At 38.8% G+C, this 26,996-nt stretch overlaps 1 protein-coding gene across 1 annotated transcript in view; it reads left to right on the top strand.

Annotated features, from left to right (window-relative positions):
• The window catches only part of LOC127428308 (inositol 1,4,5-trisphosphate receptor type 1-like), a 373,744-nt gene that overhangs the window by 58,512 nt on the left and 288,236 nt on the right, over positions 1 to 26,996 (top strand). The gene's annotated exons all lie outside the window — the stretch shown is intronic.

Genomic DNA, 26,996 nt, shown 5'->3' with positions numbered 1-26,996 from the left:
TCAAAACACCTGCAAAGGTTTCCTGAGCCTTCAAAATGGTCTCTCAGTTTGGTTCACTAGGCTACACAATCATGGGGAAGACTGCTGCTCTGACAGTTGTCCAGAAGACAATCATTGACACCCTTCACAAGGAGGGTAAGCCACAAACATTCATTGCCAAAGAAGCTGGCTGTTCACAGAGTGCTGTATCCAAGCATGTTAACAGAAAGTTGAGTGGAAGGAAAAAGTGTGGAAGAAAAAGATGCACAACCAACCGAGAGAACCACAGCCTTGAGAATTGTCAAGCAAAATCGATTCAAGAATTTGGGTGAACTTCACAAGGAATGAACTGAGGCTGGCGTCAAGGCATCAAGAGCCACCACACACAGACGTGTCAAGGAATTTGGCTACAGTTGTTGTATTCCTCTTGCTAAGCCACTCCTGAACCACAGACAACGTCAGAGGCGTCTTACCTGGGCTAAGGAGAAGAAGAACTGGACTGTTGCCCAGTGGTCCAAAGTCCTCTTTTCAGATGAGAGCAAGTTTTGTATTTCATTTGGAAACCAAGGTCCTAGAGTCTGGAGGAAGGGTGGAGAAGCTCATAGCCCAAGTTGCTTGAAGTCCAGTGTTAAGTTTCCACAGTCTGTGATGATTTGGGGTGCAATGTCATCTGCTGGTGTTGGTCCATTGTATTTTTTGAAAACCAAAGTCACTGCACCCATTTACCAAGACATTTTGGAGCACTTCATGCTTCCTTCTGCTGACCAGCTTTTTAAAGATGCTGATTTCATTTTCCAGCAGGATTTGGCACCTGCCCACACTGCCAAAAGCACCAAAAGTTGGTTAAATGACCATGGTGTTGGTGTGCTTGACTGGCCAGCAAACTCACCAGACCTGAACCCCATAGAGAATCTAAGGGGTATTGTCAAGAGGAAAATGAGAAACAAGAGACCAAAAAATGCAGATGAGCTGAAGGCCACTGTCAAAGAAACCTGGGCTTCCATACCACCTCAGCAGTGCCAAAACTGATCATCTCCATGCCACGCCGAATTGAGGCAGTAATTAAAGCAAAAGGAGCCCCTACCAAGTATTGAGTACATACACAGTAAATGAACATACTTTCCAGAAGGCCAACAATTCACTAAAAATGTTTTTTTTTTTTCTTATTGGTATTATGATGTATTCAAATTTTTTGAGATAGTGAATTGGTGGGTTTTTGTTAAATGTGAGTCAAAATCATCACAATTAAAAGAACCAAAGACTTAAACTACTTCAGTCTGTGTGCATTGAATTTATTTAATACACGAGTTTCACAATTTGAGTTGAATTACTGAAATAAATGAACTTTTCCATGACATTCTAATTTATTGAGATGCACCTGTAAGTGTAAAATCTAAGTATTTAAATATTACTTACATCGCAATACAGTTCTGGGGTTTAATGGTATGTGACATATGACTACAGAATGTTGCATATGCATCAAATTTTTAAAATAACGAAAATTTATGGTTAAGGCTTTTTTTCTATAATGAGTTTATCTCTTATTTTTGCTATTGTGTGGACATAATATCTCTTCTTTTACATTTGTCATCAGTGTTTACACACAAATCTGGACACAGGCCTTACAATTCAGTATGAAATGACAGAAAGCTTGTCACGTTATTATTATTCTTAATGATATCTCTGTTATTTGTAATATGACTAGCATTTGCTACACTGCCTGATCACTAAATCAATGTTATCACTTTACTACTGTACTAAAACTGTTTTAATTAATCAGTGTGTAAAATGGATTTCCCCAGTTTTATGAATTGGTAATGAGGAATGTACAGCTTTAATAAGATTGAAATGTTTACCATCACACACGTTTTGTTCAAAATTGTGTTTAAGTTCCAAACATTTAAGATAAAGCACCCCTTTGAAATAAAAATAAAAACTTTTCAAAACACTGTTAGCTTCCTTTTATTCATAAGTTTAATTGTACCACCTTGTGAACCATAGCAGACTTCAGAGAATTTATTCTGCAAATAAATGGGGTCCTCTAGACACAGTAGCCGTTTCACATGAAGTTTTCTTTGGAGATATTTGATTATTCAACTTTCAGTTTTTACAAACAAACGTGAAAAGACTTTCTACTTTAGAGACCTATTTTAGTCTATTTGTTAAAGATGTTGCAAATCTGTTATTGTACTTCTCTTGCTGATGTAAATTTTACACACCAGCTTATTAAAGACTTGCATGTTTCCAATACAGAGACATGATGAGTAATAAAATAGGTTAACAGAAACATACAGAGAAAACCAATGAATTATGTTTTAAAACAGTTTAATAACAATTTTATTTGAAGAAAAAAGAGGGGGAAAAAAGACAATAAAAACTTTTCTAAAACCTTTTATATATATATATATATATATATTTTTTTTTTTAATTTATTTATTTATTTATTTATTTTTTTTATTTTTTTTTACACACGTTTGTTTGTCACAATGTTTTTTCAGTGAAAGCGAATCATAAAAGTCCAAGAAACTCATCGCACCATTTTGTTTTCCTGAACAGGATCACAAAAGACCCCCGTCTGGTCTGATCAAGGTGTGAACAGGGGGTATGTGCCTAACTTGAAACCTCCCTCCCCAGCCTCTGAGTGCCCATAAGTACTCATTATCGCTTGGAAGCTCTTGTGAAAGGACTTTGATCAGAAAAATGTAAGATTCTTTGTGCTAAAGATACCTTTTAAATTTAATGCATGATATTTAATTTAAAATAGTGTTTGTTGAAATAAAAATGTTAAACACATTTTATGTTAAACCTTATTGTTTATTATCTTTAAATGTTAGTGATGTCCTTGACAACTTTATACATTGTTTAAAAAATAAAATGTTCTCCTCTGTTAAAAGTAAAAATGCATGACAATTTGTTTTAAAGCTACATCTAAAATGAAACAAAATGCTTTGTGTTTAAGTGACATAACGAAAACACAAAAATAATTTTTTGTTAAACTGTTCATATTTAAAGTGGATGTGAGTTTTGCTGTAAACAGTAGTCTTTGTTTTAGAAAGACATATTATCTCACTGTTAAAAGTAAGAAAAATAATTAAAAAAAGCATTTATATTAAAGATACAGCTAGAAATATATACAAATGGAATATTGTGTTGCAGTAACACAAACCAGTTTGGTAAAACACTGGAATGCAAAACTTTTTTTTTTACCTTTTGTTCATCATCTTTAAAGTGACAACGCTAGAGATGTGCTTCACAATCTAATACCTACTGTTTAAAAATCAAATTTTCTTCTCTATTGTTAAAAATAAAAATGTAAGATTATTTGTGTTAAAGCTACATCTAAAATGACATGAAATGCATTACTGTGTTATAGTAACATAACTCTGTTTGATTACATAACATTATGTTAGACTATTTTTGTTAAATCATTTGTTCATTATCTTTAAAGTAACTGAGTTTGCTGCACAACATTCACCTTTTTGTTTTGGAAAAACATTTTATCCTCTTTGTTAAAAGTAAAAAATTAACAACCTTAAAGATACAAGTGTTAAAGATGCAACTAGAATGATATAAAATCGTTGTTGACGTAACACAAACCTGTTTGCTAAAATACTGTAATGCTAAGTGAATATGTGGATTAGTTTGCAGCACATCCTTTACTCATCATTTTAGAAAGATACTTTATCTTTGATAAATGTAAAAATGTAAGACACTTCTGTGTTAAAGATAAAACTAAAATTAAAAGAAAGATATTACTGTGTTTTAGTAACATAACCATGTTAAACTATTGCTAAACTTGATCTAGGTTAAACCATTTATTCATTATCTTTTAAAGTGAAAATCTGAATGAGTTTGCTTCACAGCCAATATCCATTGTTTTAGAAACACATTTTCTCCTCTTTGTTAAAAGTAAAAATGTAAGACATTTTTTATTAGAGCTGTAGCTAAAATGAAATGCATTATTGTGTTTTAGTAAATAAACCTATTTGTTAAACCAATGCCAAACATTACCTTTGTTAAACCATTTATTCATCATTTTAAAGTGAATATGTAAGCTGTTTTGTGGCACATCTTGTATGTATTGTTTTAGAGAGACACTTTCTTATCTTTGTTAAAAAAAAAAAAAAAGTCTTATACCATGCATTATTTTGTCACCTCAGTTTTTCACTAAGCATTACACCATTAAAGATACATCATTTAAACACATTTTAAATGGAATACTACTTTTTATGTCTTAAAGTAATGTGTTTGGGGTTGTATTATTTTTATTATTATTGTAATTATTAATGTATCATGTTCTGAAAAACATCTTGGTGATTACAACATTGTATTTTTAGTTTGAGTTCAGATGAAGGTAATAACAGCTGACCAAACACATCATACCATATCATATACTACAACCGGAGGGAGGAGGAGGAAGCAAAGGTCAAATGTACACCTGTTAGGTCATAAATCATAGACCATTAATAATTTTTTGCCATTCGGTGCATCATATTTACTACTTATGTGTTATATGGCCTTATTTCATTGACTTAAAATTTGTGTTTTTTCAAAAACCATGATAAACATTATTTTCTCAAAAATACAAACATGTACATACATGTTACTCACATATTATTGTAGCCCAGTTTGTGCTGAATACATTGTTATCAGACTTTAGCCATTAATATGTTTTTAAGCAACTGAAAAAAGCACAAATGTCAAGGCATGTCAAAACTACTCCAGGGCCCAAAACACCCTCAGACCCCAGAGGATTAAAGGCAGAAATGTGAAGCTTTTAATTTTATAAAAGCACTTACATTCATTCATCTGTTAAAAATTATGTATTTTTTGAGATGTAAAGTTGTTTAAATTGTAATTCATTTTATGGTTTTAGGCAGCCTGATCTCATGAAATTTATGTGAACATGACAACATTTTTGAAATTCAAAATTTACGTGCTGTATATCACGTTTGGCTGCAGTTTTCCAGTGAAATGTCCAGCTGGGGGCGCCAAAAGCGAGTAAAATGGTGTTGTATTCAGACATGGTTTTAAGGTGAATTTTAAGATTGATGTTTTTAAAACATACTTCCTTAACCTAAAACTTTTGCCTGAACATAACCAATAGTGTTTTAAAATATAAACGAGATCTTAAAAAAGACATCCTTACGTAATCATTGCCAAAACCTAACCAATAGTGTTTTAAAGTGCAGAAGTGAAATGAAAAAGCACATTTTCTGAAGCAACCATATAATTTCTTGCCTCTTCTATGATTCTGTCGTGTCACGTGTCAGCTTCAGGTCAAGGCAGGACTTGAACCACGGCCCTCCGTCTCCAACGCTCTATCAGGTGAGCTACCATGCAAGCTAACCATGTTGGAATAAGTGTATATGTAGGTGGGTCTGTAATATAAGCATTAAAATGTATCGTTTATCGAAAGATGCATTAGAGTAAAAGTGTGTCGATATCATAAAATAGCAGGTTCTGAGTAATAGAGAGAAAAATATGTATTTATAAAGTCATTATCAGCCATTAAAGTCATGATTTGAGTGAAAGTGTATAAAACACACAGTTGTTGTAGTGCCTCTAGTGTTCATTTCACCTGGAAACTGCAGGGAATTGTAGACAAACCTGGAGACATGTATAAGAAGTTTTGCAAAAATTTATATAGAGTCACATTTTCACTATGAGACCAGGTTGGTTTTAGGGTTTGTTGAGATTACATCGTCAAAGTTGTGAAACTGGCTCTAACTTTACACAGAAAAGGTTTTTAAGTGATTTTATCACACTAAAATCATGTTTACATGCATATTGTTTATGTCTTGTGGCTATACTTTTGAAACAGTGAGTATTTTAACGTTCAAAAATTGGCCCCTATTCACTTCCATTGTAAGTGCCTCACTGTAGCCTCTATTTTTGCTTTTTTTTTTTTTTTTTTAAAGAAAAGGATTCAAAATGTGTTTTTGTGATAATCAACTTTATGCCACAAATGCTGTCAATTGAGCTTAACTTGTATTGTACCCGGAACATTCCTTTAAGTTCTAAACTGAAATGGATAGATCGTGTTGAACTTGTTAATGAAAAAAGTAGACCTTGCATTAAAAAACAGTTGGGCACACCTGGAGTAGTCAATCTCTGTCAACTTTATTATATTAATTATATATACTGGTGGCCAAACGTTTGGAATAATGTACAGATTTTGCTGTTTCGGAAGGAAATTGGTACTTTAATTTACCAAAGTGGCATTCAGCTGATCACAAAGTATAGTCAGGACATTACTGATGTAAAAAATAGCACCATCACTATTTGAAAAAAGTCATTTTTGATCAAATCTAGACAGGCCCCATTTCCAGCAGCCATCACTCCAACACCTTATCCTTAAGTAATCATGCTAAATTGCTAATTTGGTACTAGAAAAACACTTGCCATTATATCAAACACAGCTGAAAGCTATTTGGTTCATTAAATGAAGCTTAACATTGTCTTTGTGTATGTTTTTGAGTTGGCACAGTATGCAATAGACTGGCATGTCTTAAGGTCAATATTAGGTCAAAAATGGCAAAAAAGAAACAGCTTTCTCCAGAAAATCATCAGTCAATCATTGTTTTGAGGAATGAAGGCTATACAATGCTTGAAATTGCCAAAAAACTGAAGATTTCATACAAAGGTGTACACCACAGTCTTCAAAGACAAAGGACAACTGGTTCTAACAAGGACAGAAAGAGATGTGGAAGGCCAGATGTACAACTAAACAAGAGGATAAGTACATCAGAGTCTCTAGTTTGAGAAATAGATGCCTCACGTGTCCTCAGCTGACAGCTTCATTAAATTTTACCCGCTCAACACCAGTTTCATTTACAACAGCAAAAAGAAGACTCAGGGGTGCAGGCCTTATGGGAAGAATTGCAAATTAAAAGCCACTTTTGAAACAGAAAAACAAAAAGAAAAGGTTAGAGTGGGCAAAGAAACACAGACATTAGACAACAGATAATTGGAAAAGAGTGTTATGGATCTTAACCCCATTGAGCTTTTGTGGGATCAGCTAGACTATAAGATGTGTGAGAAGTGCCTGACAAGACAGCCACATCTATGGCAAGTGCTACAGGAAGCGTGGGGTGAAATGTCACCTAAGTATCTGGACAAACTGACAGCTAGAATGCCAAGGATCTGCAAAGCTGTCATTGCTGCACAAACAATTTTTTTTATGAAAGCATAGAATTTTCCAAAATGTCTTGGTAAGCTGAGGCATTAACATTTTGGAAAATTCTATGCTTCCAACTTTGTGGAAACAGTTTGGGGAAGGCCTTTTTCTGTTCCAGCATGACTGTGCCCCAGTGCACAAAGCAAGGTCCATAAAGGTATGGTTGGATGAGTTTGGTGTGGAAGAACTTGACTGGCCTGCACAGAGACCTGACCTCAACCCTATCAAACACCTTTGGGATGAACTAGAACGGAGATTGCAAGCCAGGCCCTCTCGTCCAACATCAGTGTCTGACCTCACAAATGCTCTTCTGGAAGAATCGGCAAAAATTCTAACAGACACACTCCAAAATCTTGTAGAAAGCCTTCCCAGAAGAGTGGAAACTGTTATAGCTGCAAAGGTGGGACCAACTCTATATTAATGCCGATGGATTTAGAATGGGATGTCATAAAAGCTCCTGTAGGTGTAATGTGTAGGTGTCCCAATACTTTTGTCCATATAGTGTATTTAATCTCAGTTTATGTCGCAATCATGCGTCAAAAGATTGCATTAACCTATTATGCTTTTGTGTCAAAATTATTCTAATCATGTTAAGTCTAATGATTCCTCGCAATCCAAGATGTCACTTTCGGCATTTTGGATTCTAAGAAGAGGAAAAAAGACACAACAACATGATCTGAAAAGACATCAAGATGTCAACGACAAGGTCAGCATACATTTAATATTTTATATTAAGTATACATGTTCATTTCAAATGTATCATTTACTTAAACCTGAACGTGCCTCAGAAATAATTTTAGCAATGACTATTTAAAGTAATAGTTGACAAAAGCAACCTTATACACACCCGTGAACTGTAAACGAGTATGCATTTTATATTAAACAGAGAGGCATGTCCTTTACGGTATAAATAAACCGGCCATGCGAGGTAGCACCTGCTTAGATTTGCCTATTTATTCATCTCTCTCTCTCTCTCTCTCTCTCTCTCTCTCTCTCTCTCTCTGCAACTGGATTATGCAGCAAGACAATGATCCAAAGCATAGGAGTAAGTCCACTTCTGATTGGCTTAAATGAAGCAAAATTAAAGTTTTGGAGTGGCTTAGTCAAAGTCCTGACTTGAACCCGATTGAGATGCTGTGGCAGGACCTTAAACGGGCAGTTCATGCTTGAAAACCCTCCAATGTGGGTGAAATAAAGCAGTTTTGCAAAGAAGAGTAGGCCAAAATTCCACCACAGCTTTGTGAAATACTGATCTCCAGTTATCAGAAGTGTTTGGTTGAAGTTGTTGCTGCTAAAGGTGGCACAACCAGCTATTAAGTTTAAGGGGGCAGTTAGTTTTTCACATGGGTGATAAAGGTGTTGGATAACTTTTTTGCTTAAATAAAAATATATATATATTTGAAAACTGTATTTTGTGTTTACTCAGGTTGCCTTTGCTTTATATCTCATTTGAAAATCTAAAACTATTTAGTATGAATTCACAAAATACACAAAAATAGAAGAAATCAGGAAGGGGGGGGGGGGCAAATACTTTTTCACAACAATGTGATTTAAGGGGGAAAGGTGTTTTTGTATTATTTTATGATCTGTGAACCTGCAGAATTGTGTTCACAATGCATGTTAAGCTCGATCTTTCCATGGAAATGAAGCTAACTTAACCCTGAACACCTCCTGAGAATGGTTACATTTACATGTACACCAATACTCTGATTATTGCAATAATCAGAGTATAAGGAATAATTAGATTAAAATGTTTACACGATTTGGGCAAACCTCTTCAATCCAGTTTACATGCTACTTGCCAAAACTCTGATTATTCACTGAGAAATTAGATGTTTTAATGCTTTTTTATAAAATAATATTACCCCCCCCCAAAAAAAAACATCTTGTTGCAAATACAGTACTGTGCAAAAGTTTTAGGCACTTGCGAAAAATGTTGCATAGTGAGGATGTCTTCAAAAATAATGCCATAAATAGTTTTAATTTATCAATTAACATCATACAAAGCCCAGTAAACATAAAAAAGCTAAATCAATATTTGGTGTGGCCACCTTTGCCTTTAAAAAAGCCCCAATTCTCCTAGGTACATCTGGACACAGTTTTTCTTGGTTGTTGGCAGATAGGATGTACCAAGCTTCTTGGACAATTCACCACAGTTCTTCTATCTATTTATTCTGTCTCAATTGCTTCTGTCTCTTCATGTAATCCCAGACTGACTCCATGTTCAGTGGGGGGCTCTGTGGGGGCAATGCCATCTCTTGCAGAGCGCCCTGTTCTTCTATTCTAATCTTTTCTATTTGCAAAAGTAATGTTTGAGAATCTAAAATGTATTTTTTCTATTGACACACTAAAGCTGAAGATATAAATAAGCATCTTAAGACAAATGTTTTTGTAAAACATCTTAAGTGCCTAAAACTTTTGCACAGTACTGTATGTATCTTTAAATACAGCTTGGCATAAGGAAAATTAGTCAGTCAGTTTTTGAGTCTTTAAACTATTTATTAAAAGAACCGGTTAATAAGAGTAATTTCCGACTACACTTGATGTGCTGTTTTGATACACTCAAAAGAATCGGTTCATACGTCATTTGTTTGTCAGATTACACTGGTTGCTATGTCTGTTTTGTTTCACTAAAAATAATTGGATCGTAAGAGTCATTTGTTTGAATCGAAATACACGTGCTGGATGTTGTTGTATTCCGCCCACGAGGACAAACTAATTTGAAAGACGTATTTGCCATCAAACGGACATTTACAACTTGGGAAAATATGTTTTCTTTTGCCGTGGGGCTGTCGATTCTGCAGTTGGGAGCACCACAGCTGGAAAACAGTGCAAGAAACTGCCATTTTGCATGAAGCTGAGAAGTAAGTGCAGCTTTTGTTTCGTGATGTTTTTGAACCTGTGCTTGAGCATAACCATCCATCTGCAGCACTGGCGCAGGCGCATTTTGGTCAGAGTGGAAGAAACACGATTAAAGCATTTACATGCCAATATAAAGCGATTAAAATAGGAGTACTCCACATATCTTACTTTGATTATCATTACTCTGATTATTAGCATAATCGCAGTATCACAATCGCAATATTCTGTTTACATGAGCAACAGTTAATCACAGCATTGCCTTAATTGCATTGTAAATGCATTATGAAGGTGTATGTAAACGTAGCCAATGTATTTTGCAGCATTCTCATAGATGGCACTATTCTTGCAAACTGTCTTCAGATGACTGAAATAGAGAAGAAAGAGTGAAAACTCTTTACATATGCATGTTCCACGAGACACGCTTGCGCTGCACGCCTCTGAAAAAACAGCAAATCAGACGTGCAAATCGACTGATTTTCTGTCGTCTTTTTTTAAAAATATAATAAAGTGTGTTTCTTCAAGCGTGTGTCTGTGTCTAACAGCATTTTATGTCATGTGTCACTCCAAGACGTCTTGCAGTTCGCCCACCACAGTGGCGGATATATGAGAAAAATTACCTGCCGCGTCACATGAGACATGTGACGGGTCGTGCCTCGCAGGTGCTAATTCTAAACCATGGGCTACTATTTAATATTTTTTTGCGACTTCCCAGCTCCATGGTTTTGTCATTTCCCGATATTGTTGAACATCATCTGTCAATGAGTGTCAGTATCACCTTTGAGATATTTGTCCTATCGCCCAGCCCTATGTCCTTCAACTGTTTCTCAATTTAGTATGCATTACTTAAGTGTTTTTAAGTAGGGCCCTAGCTTTTCCCAAATCCTTTGTTTCAGGGCTCCAGACTAAAAGTTTTTGGAGCCACATGGCTGTTTTTTGTATCCAAATTACAGAAATGATCGATTTAGATTGTTGTTCAAAAACAAGATTACCAAAGTATACATAAGCCAGTTGATATACCATTAATCAGGGGTTTAATATATATATATATATATATATATATATATATATATATATATATATATATATATATTTCCCTATCTGTCATTCACTCGACGTTGTGTCAATGTAGTGACACTAGGGATCACTCTTGGGAGCCCCAAACACCTCTGCTTTTTGAAAAAAGGCCAGTGGGAATTGCCGAGTGGAATTTGCATGCCACTCCCCTGGACATACGGGTATAAAAGGAGCTGGTATGCAACCACTCATTCAGATTTTCTCTTCGGAGCCGAGCGGTTGTGTTCAGCGGGCTGAATTACTCTGCCGATCCATTCACCTCGAAAAGCTGTTGGATTTACGACGTATTACAGCGGCTTCTCCCCCTCTTGCACTGGTGAAGTGCAGAGAACGCCCCTGGGTGCTTCAGCAGCTAAAAGAGTATATTTTTCCTACTAAAAGAGTATATTTTCCCTTCTTAAAAGAGTGGCATTAACGGAGAGCATCTTTTTAAAGATGCCTCTCCATTTGTGTATTTCCTGGTTGTGGTCGTTACCTCTCTGCTTCCAATGGCCATGATTGCGGTCTTACGTGCTTGGGCGCTACCACGTGGAGAGAGCATTCGTGGACGGGTCATGTTCTCACTGCGAGAGCGTGACCATGGCAACGTTGCAGTCGCGGTTTTTCCTTCGTTAGAAGGAAAGACCACCCCAGCGGCTCCCCGCCTCGGTCCTTCTACCTACGGGTTTGAGGCCACGTCGGTTAGCATTGGGGGCGATTTGGGGACCCCAATGGGAGCCACTCCGCCGGGTAACTCCCCACGGACCTCCCATTCCCCAGTACGCTCGTTTGCCCCGCTGGGATGAGACTGCCGGCTCGTCTCAGGGGAGTTCGCGATCTCGTTTTGGTGCTCGCGAAGTGGATGAGCTCTCGGTTGCAGCATCGGAGAGCGGGCTGTCCAGTCTGATGTTGAGGACTCTACTGGGCTCTCACCTTCGGGTGTGGTCGCCCAGTCGCAGCCTGACGTGCAGCTGGCAGCCATGCTTGCCCAGGCGGCTGTGTGTGTCAGGCTGGAGTGGAACCCTCCACCCCCCCTGAACCCTCACAGCCTGACGATTGGTTCCTGGGCCCGGCTGGTATGTCCGACGTGATTGTCCCCTTGGTCCCCCTCGCCCGGAGTTTGGACACGTGGCTTGCGCTTTCCAACCTGTCGTGATGGCTGACCTGGACCGTCCGACTCGGCTAAATGATTCAGTTCGCCAGGCGCCCGCCCAGGTTCAGCGGCATCCGCTTCACCTTGGTGCAAGGGCACGATGGAGCCTGTCCCTCCAGCTGAGATGAAGAAAGGGTTTTACAGGGCCTTGCACAGACTCCCGCTCAAGATGCTGATGCAAAAACGCATTTTAGCGAGCGTCCGGCATCAAGATTGGTTTGCGGCGGTAGACCTGATGGACGCGTACTTCCATGTCTCAGTTTTACCTCGACACAGACCCTTCCTGCGGTTTGATTTTGAGGGCCGGGCGTACCAGTACAAAGTCCTCCCCTTTGGCCTGTCCTTGTCCCCTCGCGTCTTCACGAAGGTCGCAGAGGCAGTCCTTGCCCCGCTAAGGGAAGTGGGTGTCCGCATACTCAACTACCTCGACGACTGGCTGATCCTAGCTCACTCTCGAGAGTTAATGTGCGCACACAGGGATCTGGTGCTCAGGCACCTCCGCTGTCTAGGGCTTCGGGTCAACTGGGAAAAGAGCAAGCTCTCCCCGGTTCAGAGCATCTCTTTTCTCAGCTTGGAGTTGGACTCAGTCTTGATGACGGCGTGCTTCACAAACGAGCACGAACGAGCACGCACAGACGGTGCTGAACTGTCTGAAGGCGTTCAGACAGAAGACAGCGGTTCCACTGAAACTTTTTCAGAGGCTCCTGGGGCATATGGCATCCTCTGCAGTTGCCACACCGCTCGGGTTGATGCATATGAGACCGCTTCAGCACTGGCTTCAGACTCGAGTACCGAGATGGGCATGGTGCTGTGGGACACAGCTGGTCATCACGCCGATCTGTCGCCACCTCTTCAGCCCTTGGACCGACCTTGCATTTCTACGGGCAGGGGTTCCCCTAGGGCAGGTCTCCAGGCGTGTCGTGGTTACGACGGACACCTCCAAGACGGGCTGGGGTGCCGTATGCAACGGGCACGCAGCCGCTGGCTCCTGGACTGGCCGGCGGCTGTGTTGGTACATCAACTGCCTCGAGTTTTAGCAGTACTGCTCGCCCTGCAGAGGTTCAGACGGACAACACAGCGATGGTAGCGTACATCAACCATCAAGGTCGTCTACGCTCCCGTTGCATGTCACAACTCACCCGCCGTCTCCTCCTCTGGAGTCAGCAGCGCCTCAAGTCGCTACGAGCCACTCACATCCTGGGCAACCTCAACACCGCAGTGGACGCGCTGTTATGAGAGGTTACGCTCGGGAGAGTGGAGACTCCACCCCCAGGTGGTCCAGCTGATTTGGAGTCGATTTGGTCGAGCACAGGTAGATCTGTTTGCTTCCCGGGAATCCTCCCACTGCCAGCTTTGGTATGCCCTGACCGAGGCACCCCTCGGTATAGACGTGCTGGCACACAGCTGGCCCCCTGGACTGCGCAAATACGCCTTTCCCCCAGTGAGCCTACTTGCAAGGTCAGGGAGGACGAGGAGCAGGTCGTCCTAGTAGCACCCGACTTGCCCACCCAGACGTGGTTCTCGGACCTCACGCTCCTCGCGACAGCCCCCCCCCCCCCCGGCGAATTCCGCTGAGGAAGGACCTTCTTTCTCAAGGGCGGGGCACCATCTGGCACCTGCGACCAGACCTCTGGAATCTCAACATCTGGCCCTTGGACGGGACGCAGAAGACCTAAGTGGCCTACCACCCGCGGTGATAGACACGATCACTCAGGCTAGGGCTCCCTCTATGAGGCGCCTGTATGCTTTGAAGTGGCGTCTGTTCGCTAAGTGGTGTTCTTCCCAACACAAAGTCCCCCAGAGATGTGCAGACGGATCGGTGCTTTCCTTCCTGCAGGAGAGGCTGGAGGGGTGGCTGTCCCCTTCCATCTTGAAGGTGTATGTAGCCACTATAGTGGCACACCATGACACAGTGGACAGTAAGTCCTTAGGGAAGCACGACCTGATCATCAGGTTCCTGAGAGGCGCTAGGAGGTCGAATCCCTCCAGACCGTGTCTTATCCCCTCATGGGACCTTTCTGTAGTCCTTCGGGCTCTACGGGGAGCCCCCTTCGAGCCCCGGGGAGCCCCCTTTGAGCTGAGCTTAAGGCACTCTGTCAGCAAAACGTGCCTGGAGTTTGGTCCGGGCTACTCTCACATGATCCTGAGACCCTGACCGGGCTATGTGCCCAAGGTTCCCATGACCCCGTTTAGGGATAAGGTGGTGAACCTGCAAGCGCTGCCCCAGGAGGAGGCAGACCTAGCTTTGGCGTTGCTGTGTCTGGTGTGTGCTTTACGCATCTATTTGGATCGCAAAGAGAGCTTTAGAAGCTCCGAGCAGCTCTTTGTCTGCTTTGGTGGACAGCGGAAAGGAAGCGCTGTCTCCAAACAGAGGAACACCCACTGGGTCATTGATGCCATCGTGATGGCATATCGCGCTCAGGACGTGGCGCCCCCCATGGTGCTACGAGCCCACTCTACTTGGAGTGTAGCTGCCTCCTGTGCCCTGACAAGTGGTACCTCTTTGGCAGACATCTGCAGAGCAGCGGGCTGGGCGACACCTAACCCCTTTGTGAGGTTCTATAATCTCCAGGTTGAGCCGGTTTCGTCCTGTTTGTTGTCAGGTCCGAACAGGTAAGTTCCGGGACAGCTGGCCAGGTGTACCACTTGCGTATAGCGCCTTTCCCCTCCCATGAGGTGAAGACGTGCGCCTTTGACTTCCAGTCGTGTTCACAAGTTGCGATCCCTGGATGACTTTCCTCCTTAGCCCTGTGGCAGACGAGTTTGTGGAGAAACATGCTGCCGGCCCAGTACATGTGCTAACTAAGCCCTGTACTGGGGTAGGTGCTCCACATGCGCTTGTTCCCCATAGGTGACCCCATGTGATATATCTTCCGCTAAATCGTTTCCCTGTTGGTAAACTGCGTCTTCCTTGGGCAGAAGCCCTTCTGCCCCCGGTCACCATGCTTGTAGAAACTCCTCCCCCCTCGGGTAGGACCTACCATGCAACTTACTTCCGACAAGACTCGGTAAGACCATGTGATGTATTTCCACTCGAAATACCCCCCCCTTCTCTGAGCGGGGTGTGGTCTCTGCGGTGTCTTCCCCTTGGGAGTGACACCCCCCTAATGTAGACATTTATGGCCCCCAGTCGATTAAAAATGTCCACTCTTTTTGGGGAGAAAAAAGAGGAAAAGAGGCCACGGCTGGGCTAGCCTGTCCTTATTTGTTGGGCAGTCGACTTGTTCCCGAAGGACCGTTCGATGCACATAAGAGCATTGGGGGAGGTTATGTGACGGCCTGGTGCGCTGGCTATGAGGCACACAGCGGTCTGCCCTTCTCACACCACCAGTCCATGTAACACAGTTCAGCTAGTTGTGGTGTTTTGTATAGGGACCCCTAGTGTCACTACATCGACACAACGTCAAGTGAGTGACAAATAGAGAACATCCTGGTTACTTTTGTAACCTCCGTTCCCTGATGGAGGGAATGAGACATTGTGTCCCTCTTGCCACAACACTGAACTACCCACTGAAATGGCCAGACCTTGTCTCGGCTCCTCAGCACAAAACCTGAATTAGTGGTTGCATACCAGCTCCTTTAATACCTGTATGTCTGGGGGAGTGGCATGCAAATTCCACTCACCAATTCCCATTGGCCTTTTTTCAAAAAGCAGAGGAGATTGGGGCTCTCAAGAGTGACCCCTAGTGTCACTACATCAACACTACGTCTCGTTCCCTCCATAGGGAACGGAGGTTACGAAAGTAACCAGAACGTTTTATATATATAGATATAGATATATAGATATATACAGTTGAAGTCAGAAGTTTACATGCACTTAGGTTGAAGTCATTAAATCTAATTTTTTAACCACTCCACAGATTTAATATTAGCAAACTATAGTTTTGGCAAGTCGTTTAGGACACCTACTTTGCATGTTTGGAGTAATATTTCCATCAGTTGTTTACAGACAGATAGTTTCACTTTTAATTGACTATATCACAATTCCAGTGGGTCAGAAGTTTACATACACTAAGTTAACTGTGCCTTTAAGCAGCTTGGAATATTCCTGAAAATGATGTCAAGCATTGAGACAGTTAGCCAATTAGCTTCTGATAGTAGGTGTACTGAATTGAAGGTGTGCCTGTGGATGTATTTTAAGGCCTATCTTCAAACTCAGTGCCTCTTTGCTGGACATCATGGGAAAATCAAAAGAAATCAGCCAAGACCTCAGAAAAAAATTGTGGACCTCCACAAATCTGGTTCATTCTTGGGAGCAATTTCCAAACACTTGAAGGTACCATGTTCATCTGTAAAAACAATAGTACACAAGTATAAACACCATGGGACCATGCAGCCATCATACCGCTCAGGAAGGAGACTCATTCTATCTCCTAGAGATGAACGTAGCTTGGGGTGAAAAGTGCAAATCAATCCCAGAACGACAGTAAAGGACTTTGTGAAAATGCTGGAGAAAACAGGTAGACAAGTATCTATAGCCACAGTAAAACGAGTCCTATATGGACATAACCTGAAAGGCTGTTCAGCAATGAAGAAACCACTGCTCCAAAACTGCTTAAAAAGCCAGACTACAGTTTGCAAGTGCACATGGGGACAAAGATCTTACTTTTTGGAGAAATGTCCTCTGGTCTGATGAAACATAAATTGAACTGTTTGTCCATAATGACCATCGTAATGTTTGGAGGAAAAAGGGTGTGTCTTGCAAGCGAAGAACACCATCCCAACTGTGAAGCATGGGGGTGACAGCATCATGTTGTGGGGGTGCTTTGCTGCAGGAGGGACTGGTGCACTTCACAAAATAGATGGCATCATGAGGAAGGAAAATTATGTGGATATATTGAAGCAACATCTCAAGACATCAGCCAGGAAGATAAAGCTTGGTCACAAATGGGTCTTCCAGATGGACAATGACCCCAAGCATACCTCCAAAGTTGTGGCAAAATGGCTTAAGGACAACAAAGTCAAGGTATTGGAGTGGCCATTACAAAGCCCTGAACTCAATCCGATTGAAAACTTGTGGGCAGAACTGAAAAAGCGTGTGTGAGCAAGGAGGCCTACAAACCTAACTTAGTTACACCAATTCTGTCTGCAGGAATGGGACAAAATTCCAGCAACTTATTGTGAGAAGCTTGTGGAAGGCTACCCAAAACGTACAACCCAAGTTAAACAATTTAAAGGCAATGCTATCAAATATTAACAAAGTGTATGTTAACTTCTGACCCACTGGGAATGTAATGAAAGAAATAAAAGCTGAAATAAATAATTCTCTCTACTATTATTCTGACATTTCACATTCTTAAAGTAATAAAGTACTGATCCTAACTGACCTAAGAGTTATATATATTTGGGGGTGGAAAATGCATCGATGCATCGATTATGAAATTTAAGAATCGATTATCATTATATATTAACACCCAATGTGTCCGTCTCATATTACGACAGACACGCGGAGCGGGGCACGCAAGATTAAAGGGAAAGAAAGTGCACTTTGAAATTTTTGAAAAGAAAGTTTATGCAGCCATGTTCTCCCTGCAAACCAACATAATATAAAATTGATGGATGGATGGATAGATACTGCCGAGTTCGGCTTTCTGTGTCATTATTCAAAACTGTTTGCATCCATTTGAACAATGCAAGTAATTGTTGCCTTCTTCCCCGATTACGATATATTATGTTAAAATTGCTTTTGTATCTCCATAAAATGTGTAATTTCTCCATAAAACAGTTTAACCATGAATAGAACTTGGCTTAAATAAATGTAACTGGTGGGCAGACATTGGCTGTGAACAAAAACACTCACTCGTTAATTCTTTCTCTTTAGTGAATGCTAAAGCATAGGGAGCAATTTCAGACTGTTCAGGGAACTAACCAGTCGATTACAGTCACCTCTGATTGGTCAAAGACACATGGCAGCCACAAAAAGATAAAAAATGTGTATCTTTTGCAGTGTGTGCTGCAAACAGTCCTGCATGAAAATGCGATCGAATTCTCGTGAACGGGCTTCACAAGCGGAGGCGTCTCCATTTAGCCACATGGCGCCTCTCTCCCTATCCCAAAATGAATAGGGAACTCACGGTTACCACATCCCTTGTATAACTGCCTTTTCATGTTACTAATAGACAGTTTTTTGTTCTATGACCCTGCTTGATTAAAACCTGGATTGTATCTGCCTGCACATGACATTTCATCCGTAATTACTGGTTTCAGATTTAAAGATGCATCACAAAGCATCGTAATCGTTAGGTAGAGAATCGTAATTGAATCGTTGTCAGAGCGAACACCCCTAATTATATATTTTTAAGTTAAGCTTAAGCATCCAAATACTTTTTTGGGGCCACTGTTTGTGTGTGTGTGTGTGTGTGTGTGTGTGTGTGTGTGTATATATATATATATATATATATATATATATATATATATATATATATATATATAGTTTTCACACCCCTTTCAGAATTTATACAAATATAAGAGATAAAACATATTTTTATTTTATTTAGTACTGCCCTTCAGAATCTTCAGAAGACCGCTGAATGAAGCACAACAGAATACAGGGATTTCAAGCCTCGTTTCTTTTTATTTTATTTTTTTATTTAACTTGACATATTGTCCTAAAAATTCTGCGCTTACTACTAGAGGCGCTTATATTATATTATTGTGTAATAATAATATACTGTATAATATTGGCCTTTCTTAGTAAATATTTGTGATTTAATTCGATTAATTAATCAGCACATCATAAAATAAATTCGATCACAAAATGTAATTGATTGTAAAAATAAAAATAAAAACACTTCAGCCTCAAAAAAAGGACGGTTTAAGATAAATTAAATAGAGGCATTTTCATAGAAAGCAAGTTATGTTCAAGATTTTACAGTAACAAAACACTGACAAAGCGCTACAGGTACATGACTTTTTGTCACAATTTTACAATTCAGCCAAGGAAAAATCAAACACACCAATAAAAAATTTTAAATATTTAAAAAAAAACAACCATCCAAATCTATCTCTTTCTCTTGCTCTCCCTCTCTTCTCTCTCTCTCTCTCTCTCTACCCTTTAAGCAACTCCATTGGAGTTAGGTACTGTTGTTAAGTACTTGTACTGCAGGTGTCTGTCAGTATATCTGTTATATTATGGTGAAAATCGGCATGTGATAATTGTAAGTCTACTTGCATAGAAAAGAAATATCAAACCTCTGCTCTATTAGTTGCACAAATTGAGGTAGACTATCATAAATGTCCATAGCATAAACAAGGGGGGACAAGTTAATGTGCTGAAGTTTAATACTTGAGGTTAGAGGTTTGTTCAAATACCTACTTGTTCATACATTTTAACCAAATATTTTAACATTGCTAAAAACCATGGTCAATGTTCATAAGGGGAGTAAATGGTTGTAGCATCATGCTTTTTGGTTGGTTTCTCAGGCAGGATTTTGCATTTTTACTGTTTAATACATTCATAACAGTTTGACCAGATGTTTAATGTTTCTTTTATGGCTATGGTGTGGTATGATTATCTCCTATGGTTTAGCTCAGGTCAATTCCCTCTCACTCTAGTTTGATTGTTCACTCTAGCATTGCCCCTCAGTCCCATCAACCTATATTTCTCCTCTCTCTTTCTCTCCATTTCTCTTCTCACTGTCATCATCTGGCCCACTTTTTCCTCACATCCTTCTTTCCTAATTTTCCTCCTCCACTCCTTCAATGTTGCTTTTCCCTCACCCCTCGTTCCCTGGCCGCTAATCCCTGAGCATTAGCGTTAGTGTTGACCGTGTTTCTCAGTGCGCTCTATGGACAAAGTGCTATTTTTACCCATCACACTTAATCATGTCCTCTTGTGTGTCTCCCCTCCATTACTATTTCCTTTCTTCTACTGCTGTCAGGTAGCCCAGCCCATGATGCAGCCCTTACCATTACAATAAGAGTGTGACATTTTACCATAGTAACATATTTTCCACTGTACTTACAGATTTTTTTTTTTAAATGTATAACTACAATAATAATCCTTAACCCTTAGTATTAAACTTTTTATATAAAAGGGATGTGCTTGATTTATAGGGATAGTTCACCCAAAAATGACACTTCTGTCATCATTTGCTCAATCTCATGTTACAAACATGTATTACTTTCTTTCTTCCTTGGAACACAAAAGATGTTAGGCAGAGTGTTAGCCTCAGTCATCATTCACTTTCACTGTGTGGAAAAAAGATAATGAAATTGAATTTCTGCTTTCTGCTGTCAGTTTGTATTCCTTGGAAGAAAGTAGTACAGGTTTGGAACAACATGATTAAATTATTACAGAATTTTCATTTTTGGGTGATCCTATGCATTTTTATGTCAGTTTATTTTATTTTTATTTTATTTTATTTTGTCAGGGTTCGTACAAGGTGATTGAAGTACTTGAATTTGGCTTTTTTAATTTAAGACCTCGAAAACCTTATGAAATAGCCATTTTTTTTTACCAAGAGGTGCTTAAAAACTTTGAAAATATGGCAGAAATCATTAAATAACTTAAATGTATTTATTAATTTTCAAAAACCACAGATACAATCCTGTTACAGAAAGACGTACCCCCACTGCTACAGCCAAACACCACATCCCCTTCTTCCGCTTCTCGCTCCCACAGACACTGTTTATATCATGAATTATAGAGAATAAATAATTTATTTGATGCATATGTTATTGCATACCTAAGGATGAATATAAGGAGGAAAATTGCATATTCATATGGATAAACTGCATCCGGTAAATGCGCTATTTATTAGCATGTGCTCTCTGTGCTGGTTTAGCTCCCCATTCACTTAAGGAATTATGCAGATCAGGCAACAGCGCAAACACGCCCACAAAATCTATGATGAACACAAATTGCACACGCAATTCTGATCTTGCAGGCCGATTCTCAGCGCTGTACAGCGGAGGACGCAGCTGACTACCTTTATATGACACACTCTGCCAGGACTGCACAGCATGAATCCACTATTGTGATCCAGACACACGTATCATCTCTTGCCGAAAGTGCGATCAACTGCGCCGCACATCTGGATACATGACAGGTTATAATGCTCTCCTCCATCTGTAACACTCTCAATGGAAAGGAGGTGGTGAGAACTGGCTTGATAATATAAATAATAGTTTAATTATAAACTGAACCAAAAAGACAAACACACACACAGGTGTCGGGCAGCTGCCTGTATCTCTCTCTCTGTCGCACTGCCGTCTCCGGTCGCCTTTATCCCTCTCGGGCTTCATCAGCCTAATTAGGGGCCGGGTGTGCAGATTCACGACCCGGCCCCGCCCTCCGCCCTGCCACACCATCATTTGATCATTATTTGATAAATTACTGCTGAAATAATTGATAATACATGTACACAAACATCTCTTTTAAACAAAATTTGCTTTACCACCTTGTAAATTGCACCGGGCTGTTTTTGTGAATGAAGCGCAATCTACACTGAGCCTAATTTACATAGAAAGTAAGCGTGTTTGCACGGAAAACAATGTCTATAACAACATTTCAATATTTAAGACGTAGTGCAATTTCAGCACTGATTGCGCCTGCTAAAATAGATTGTGGGTGATTAGTGAAAAAGACGGGTATTTGCGCTGAAGTACCATACGCAAAAGTGCCACAACTGTTTAGTGAATTCCCCCCACAGTGTTTCTGGAAGTGCTATTCAGCTTTGTGTGCTGTTGCTGAATTTACATCAAGAAACATGCAGCGCTAACAGTATAGTACTCTTTGCGAACAAATGACTCCTATGAGCAGGTACTTTGTAGAGAATATAAAACATACAATGCCAGATTAATCACATCCAAGGGGGGCACCAGGTGAAGGCAACTGTTTTATTGCCTTTGGTCCGGCAAGCTTACTATACAGTGCAGCGCATTGTATTTTTTATTTAATGTTTGAGTTAAGTTTTTAGTATCATTGTTATCAGGTGTAAATAAGATGCAGAGCGCTTCTGAAGCAGCGCATGGACGGCGCTGTCACGTGGTACCTGATACATTTCGCAGCACTGTCCAGGGCCTATCACAAATAATTATTATTAGTTGAGAATTTAAAAAATATATATATATTTTATAAATACTGCTGTGGCGTATTTCCATTCACAATTACAAATCTTTGCAACAGTCAGTTTTAATACAAAATTATTACTCCAGAGTAAAAATGTCTCAAATGAGATATTTAAAATATTCTGAGGTTCGAATGCAGAGCATTGGAGGATTCGGTTTTCTCCAAGCATCCCCTTGTGGAAAGAAAGCTTTGTGCAGGTTTCCCACGGTCATGGAAAACCTGGAAATATCAGGGAATTTTAAAATTGTGATTTCCAGGCCTGAAAAAGTCTTTTTTTTTTTATAGTTCATGGATTTTTATTTATTATGCTCTGTCCTAAAATATTTAATCGGGTGTTACGTTGCACTGGATTAAAAACACACGGTGAAGACTATAATATATATATATATATATATATATATATATATATATATATATATATATATATATATATATATATATATATATATATCATGTTATTTAGAATACCTGACCAATTAGTGTGCTTTCCCATTAGCACTTTTGGTGCACACCCGGGTTCGAATGACGTCAAAGTTCGGTTCGTTTGGATAATGTGAACGCTGTTTTCCAAACTCCGGTGCACACCCGTGAACCGCACCCGAGTCCGCTTGAAAAGGTCTGGGGAATGGTTCATGTCAACTCCAGTACAGTTCGCTGCTGATATGAACGCAACTGTACCAAATCGCGGAAGTGAATTTAAGAATTTGTTTGATGAATGACATCTCTTGCATAGTCCTTGAAAACAAATAAAAATATGCTTGAAAAGTCCTTGAAAGTCCTTGAATTTCACTTTGAAGCATCTGTACAAACCCTATTTTATTTTATTTTATTTTATTTTATTATTTTTTTATATTTTATACATTACATATAGTTCCACAGCAGCTTTACAGAAAACAATAATAATAATAATTACAAAAACCACCAGATGTCCCCTTTATTCTATGTGAATAATACATATTTAAGTCTTTACAATACATCAGCCAGCTTTTTAGATAACTAGATTAGTTAACTTTTTAGTTGACTAGAATTAAGAGTTTGATAAGTAAAAACATATAGAATATGACCACAAATCAGTTTTAAACTTGAGTCTTCTTGACACCTTCTTTCAAAACTAAAATGAATTGTCTTGGTCAGTTGTGCCTGCAGTCATCTGTGTGTTTTATTCTCATGTTTTATTTTTTATAGAGAATAGTAAGCACAATTAAATAGTTATTTAGAATACCTGACCAAATTGTGTGCTTTCAAATTAGCACTTTTGGTGTGCACCTGGGTTCGAATGACGTCAAAGTTTGGTTAGTTTGGATAATGTGAATGCTGTTTTCCAAACTCCGGTGCACACCCATGAACCGCACCCGAGTCCGCTTGAAAAGGTCTGGGGAACAGTTCATGTCAACTCCAGTACAGTTCGCTGCTGATATGAATGCAATCGTACCAAATCGTGGAAGTGAACTGCTTGTGATGCCGTATAATTTGCGTCTTTGCAGGCTTACGATCGCGATTATTATGTTATAATGCATTTCTCATACCTGCTTGTGTCCAAATAAATCCCCTACAGAGAGCAGCTCACATTCTTCACATCTCCTGTAATGTATTGCACATGCTATGCATCCTTGGCAGACAAACATATTTGTTGTTCTGTGCATGTAAAGTTTTGAAGGTAAATGCAAAGAGATTAATACTTTAATAACACAGCAAAGCTGATGTCTTCTTGAGTTGTTACGTAGTTACAGAGGAAAAGTTACTCACATTGATGACATAATCGGACTGTGGTTCGGACCCAAATTATATGTGAACAGAGACCAGCAGGGGAGGTGGGAGGAAATTAACTCTGCTGCAGTCCAAGCAATCGAATGAAATGTGAAAGCACCTTTAGAGACAACAATGTGCCGCTAATCCCAGCCCATTTTAGGATTCACGCAATGTGTTTGTATGGATTAAATGTAAAATGAATCATTTTCAGTTCAACTTTTATCAAACAATGGAGTGATTGTTTTTATTTTATTTTTTGCAAATTTGCGATTGTTAATTTGGTGCCATTTTCAGAATGAAAGGCTAAATGATTGGGCATGGAAATTAGCTTTCAAGTCATGGAAAAGTCATGGAAATTCATTGGTTGAAAAGAGTGTGAACCCTGAAAACAGGTAGTGGCTGATAACATTTGCAAATTTGGTCAGTTCCTCACATAAAGCTTAAGACTTAAGAAAACATGGAACATAGCTTATGAGTCATATGAACTACTTATTTAAGGTTCCAAAAATTCACTTTTGTTGGAAAGCTAAGTGCATTTTAAGGCTGCACACTTAAGAGTTGTGTTGTAATAAGTGGTAATTTTTAAAAAAAATAATTAAATGAATAAATATAATAGGGCTGCAACAACTAATCGATAAAATAGATTATTATCAATAATGGAAATCATCGACAACGAATTTCATTATCGATTAGTTGGATATATGCCACGAGCACGGAGAAGCTCCGTCAGTGACGTCACTTTACAGCCCGGTGAAAAAAGTGTTGCATGATGAAACTCGTTTGAAAAACAGTAGAGACAACCTGAAGCGGAAAAAACATGACCAAAGTTGTCCAGCGCACAAGAGCACTTAATTAACACTTCAAAGAAGATCATAATAAGCACACAGATTAATGTGGAGCGGTTGCTGCATCAGGTGTTTTGACAGATTGATTGTGCCGTTTGATGCGTTTAAGAGTTGTTTCTCTCCAGCATATGACTTACATTTTACTGCTATTTTCTGTTTTATAATGTATACATGTTATGAATTCAAAATCAGGCGCGTATTTCCGCGTATTTCACAAAACTTTTTGTTTTTACCACATGTGAGTCTCCATTAAACTTCACTAAGCAAGCGAGCGAGCGCCTGCATCCATGTCAATCAAACCGATCGCAATGGGAAAGGGAGCGCAATCACTTTTACTAAACTCGTGCAACATCATACCGCGCTTTCAGTTTCAATGTAATCAACTGTGCAGCTTTCATTGATGTCACGCTGATGTCTCAGAGGTCAAAGTGTGCTGTTTAAAGTGCTTTAGATTGTTTCTCATCATGTGAGCGCATTGTAATACAGTGAACACAGAGATGAGACTTTTCAGCACGAGAGTGAATCTACACAGCGTTTACAGCTGATTGTACTATATTAAACTGTATATAATGCTGAATATAATGTATAATAATGCTAAGGGTCCTGATATTTGATTGTCCTCCTGATAATGCCAAATGTAATGTCTGATTTCACCAGTAAATTTATACCATGGCAAACATTATTTTACTGGATAAACATACACATAATTTTGAAAAGAATAGTTTAGAAAAATGTAATCAGTGACAATACTATTTAAAAACCTGCAATATTAATTTAAAATACTTAAAATGTACGTAATCAGTGACAGTGTACAAGCACAAGCATATGTATCTAACATAATTATGTATTTTTCAACTGGGCAGAATAATGAATATTTATATTCTGGTGTCACCATTGCCCTGTGCTGGGCTGATTTTTTTTAACAAACAGTACTTTTTAACAAACATTACTTTTTGTTTTTGTTTTGTAAGTTTTACAAATAATGAAAGGAATTGTTTTGCATATGTACTGAAAGTAATTATAATAATAATAATAAATTCAAACTTAACTTTTCATGATTCAGGCTTTTTTCAAAGTTTCGTGAGAGTATAGAATCAAATCCTTATGCCCTTTATCATTTGTTTTTTTAATCATATTTTAATCAAATAAAATTTATTTTTTATCTGATTAATCGAAGAAATAATCATAGATTAATCAATTATCAAAATAATCGTTAATTGCAGCTCTAAAATATAATGTTTTTTATTTTTTATTTAAAATGAACAAATTAAGAATTTGTTTGGTGAACGACATCTCTTGCATAGTCCTTGAAAACAAATACAAATGTACTTGAAAAGTCCTTGAATTTCACTCTGAAGCATCTGTACAAACCCTATTTTCTTTTCTTTTATTATTTTTTACATTACATATAGTTCCACAGCAGCTTTACAGAAAACAATAATAATAATAATATTTATAAAAAACCACCAGATGTCCACTTTAGTGCCCAACCAATATATCGGTCAGCCGATATTATCGGCTGATATTAGCTTTTCACCGATATATCAGTATCAGCGTATATGTCATTGTCATTTATAAAATGTAATATTTAAAAGTCTGGTTTTCCACCATTAAAAGTTTCCTGAAACTGCCCCTAATTGACTTGCTGTATTAAAATAGTCATCATTTGACTGATAATAAACGTACAGTACTGATGTTTATTTAGCTATTTATTTTATTTTTATTTATTCTTTATTTTAATGGTCAGCATTTGACTGATACTAAACAGTACTGATGTTTATTTAGCTATTTATTTTATTTTTATTTATTCTTTATTTTAATGGTCAGCATTTGACTGATACTAAACAGTACTGATGTTTATTTAGCTATTTATTTTATTTGAATTTATTCTTTATTTTAATGGTCAGCAACTGAGTGATACTGAACATATAGTACTGATGTTTTTTAAGCTATTTATTGTATTTTTATTTATTCTTTATTTTCTCATGGTTCATTTCTAGAATTTGTTAACAACGTATAATAATAATGTAAAATATTCTTTGATAAACATATTTAAGAAAGCAGCCTTCTGAGTACCTTTGCATAGTCATATCAGTGCAAAAT

The sequence above is a fragment of the Myxocyprinus asiaticus genome, chromosome 37, assembly GCF_019703515.2.
Source record: "Myxocyprinus asiaticus isolate MX2 ecotype Aquarium Trade chromosome 37, UBuf_Myxa_2, whole genome shotgun sequence".
In the NCBI taxonomy this organism is placed as follows: Eukaryota; Metazoa; Chordata; class Actinopteri; order Cypriniformes; family Catostomidae; genus Myxocyprinus; species Myxocyprinus asiaticus.
The sequence above is the reverse complement of the archived record's forward strand: the minus strand, read 5'-3'. Positions and strand labels throughout refer to the sequence as shown.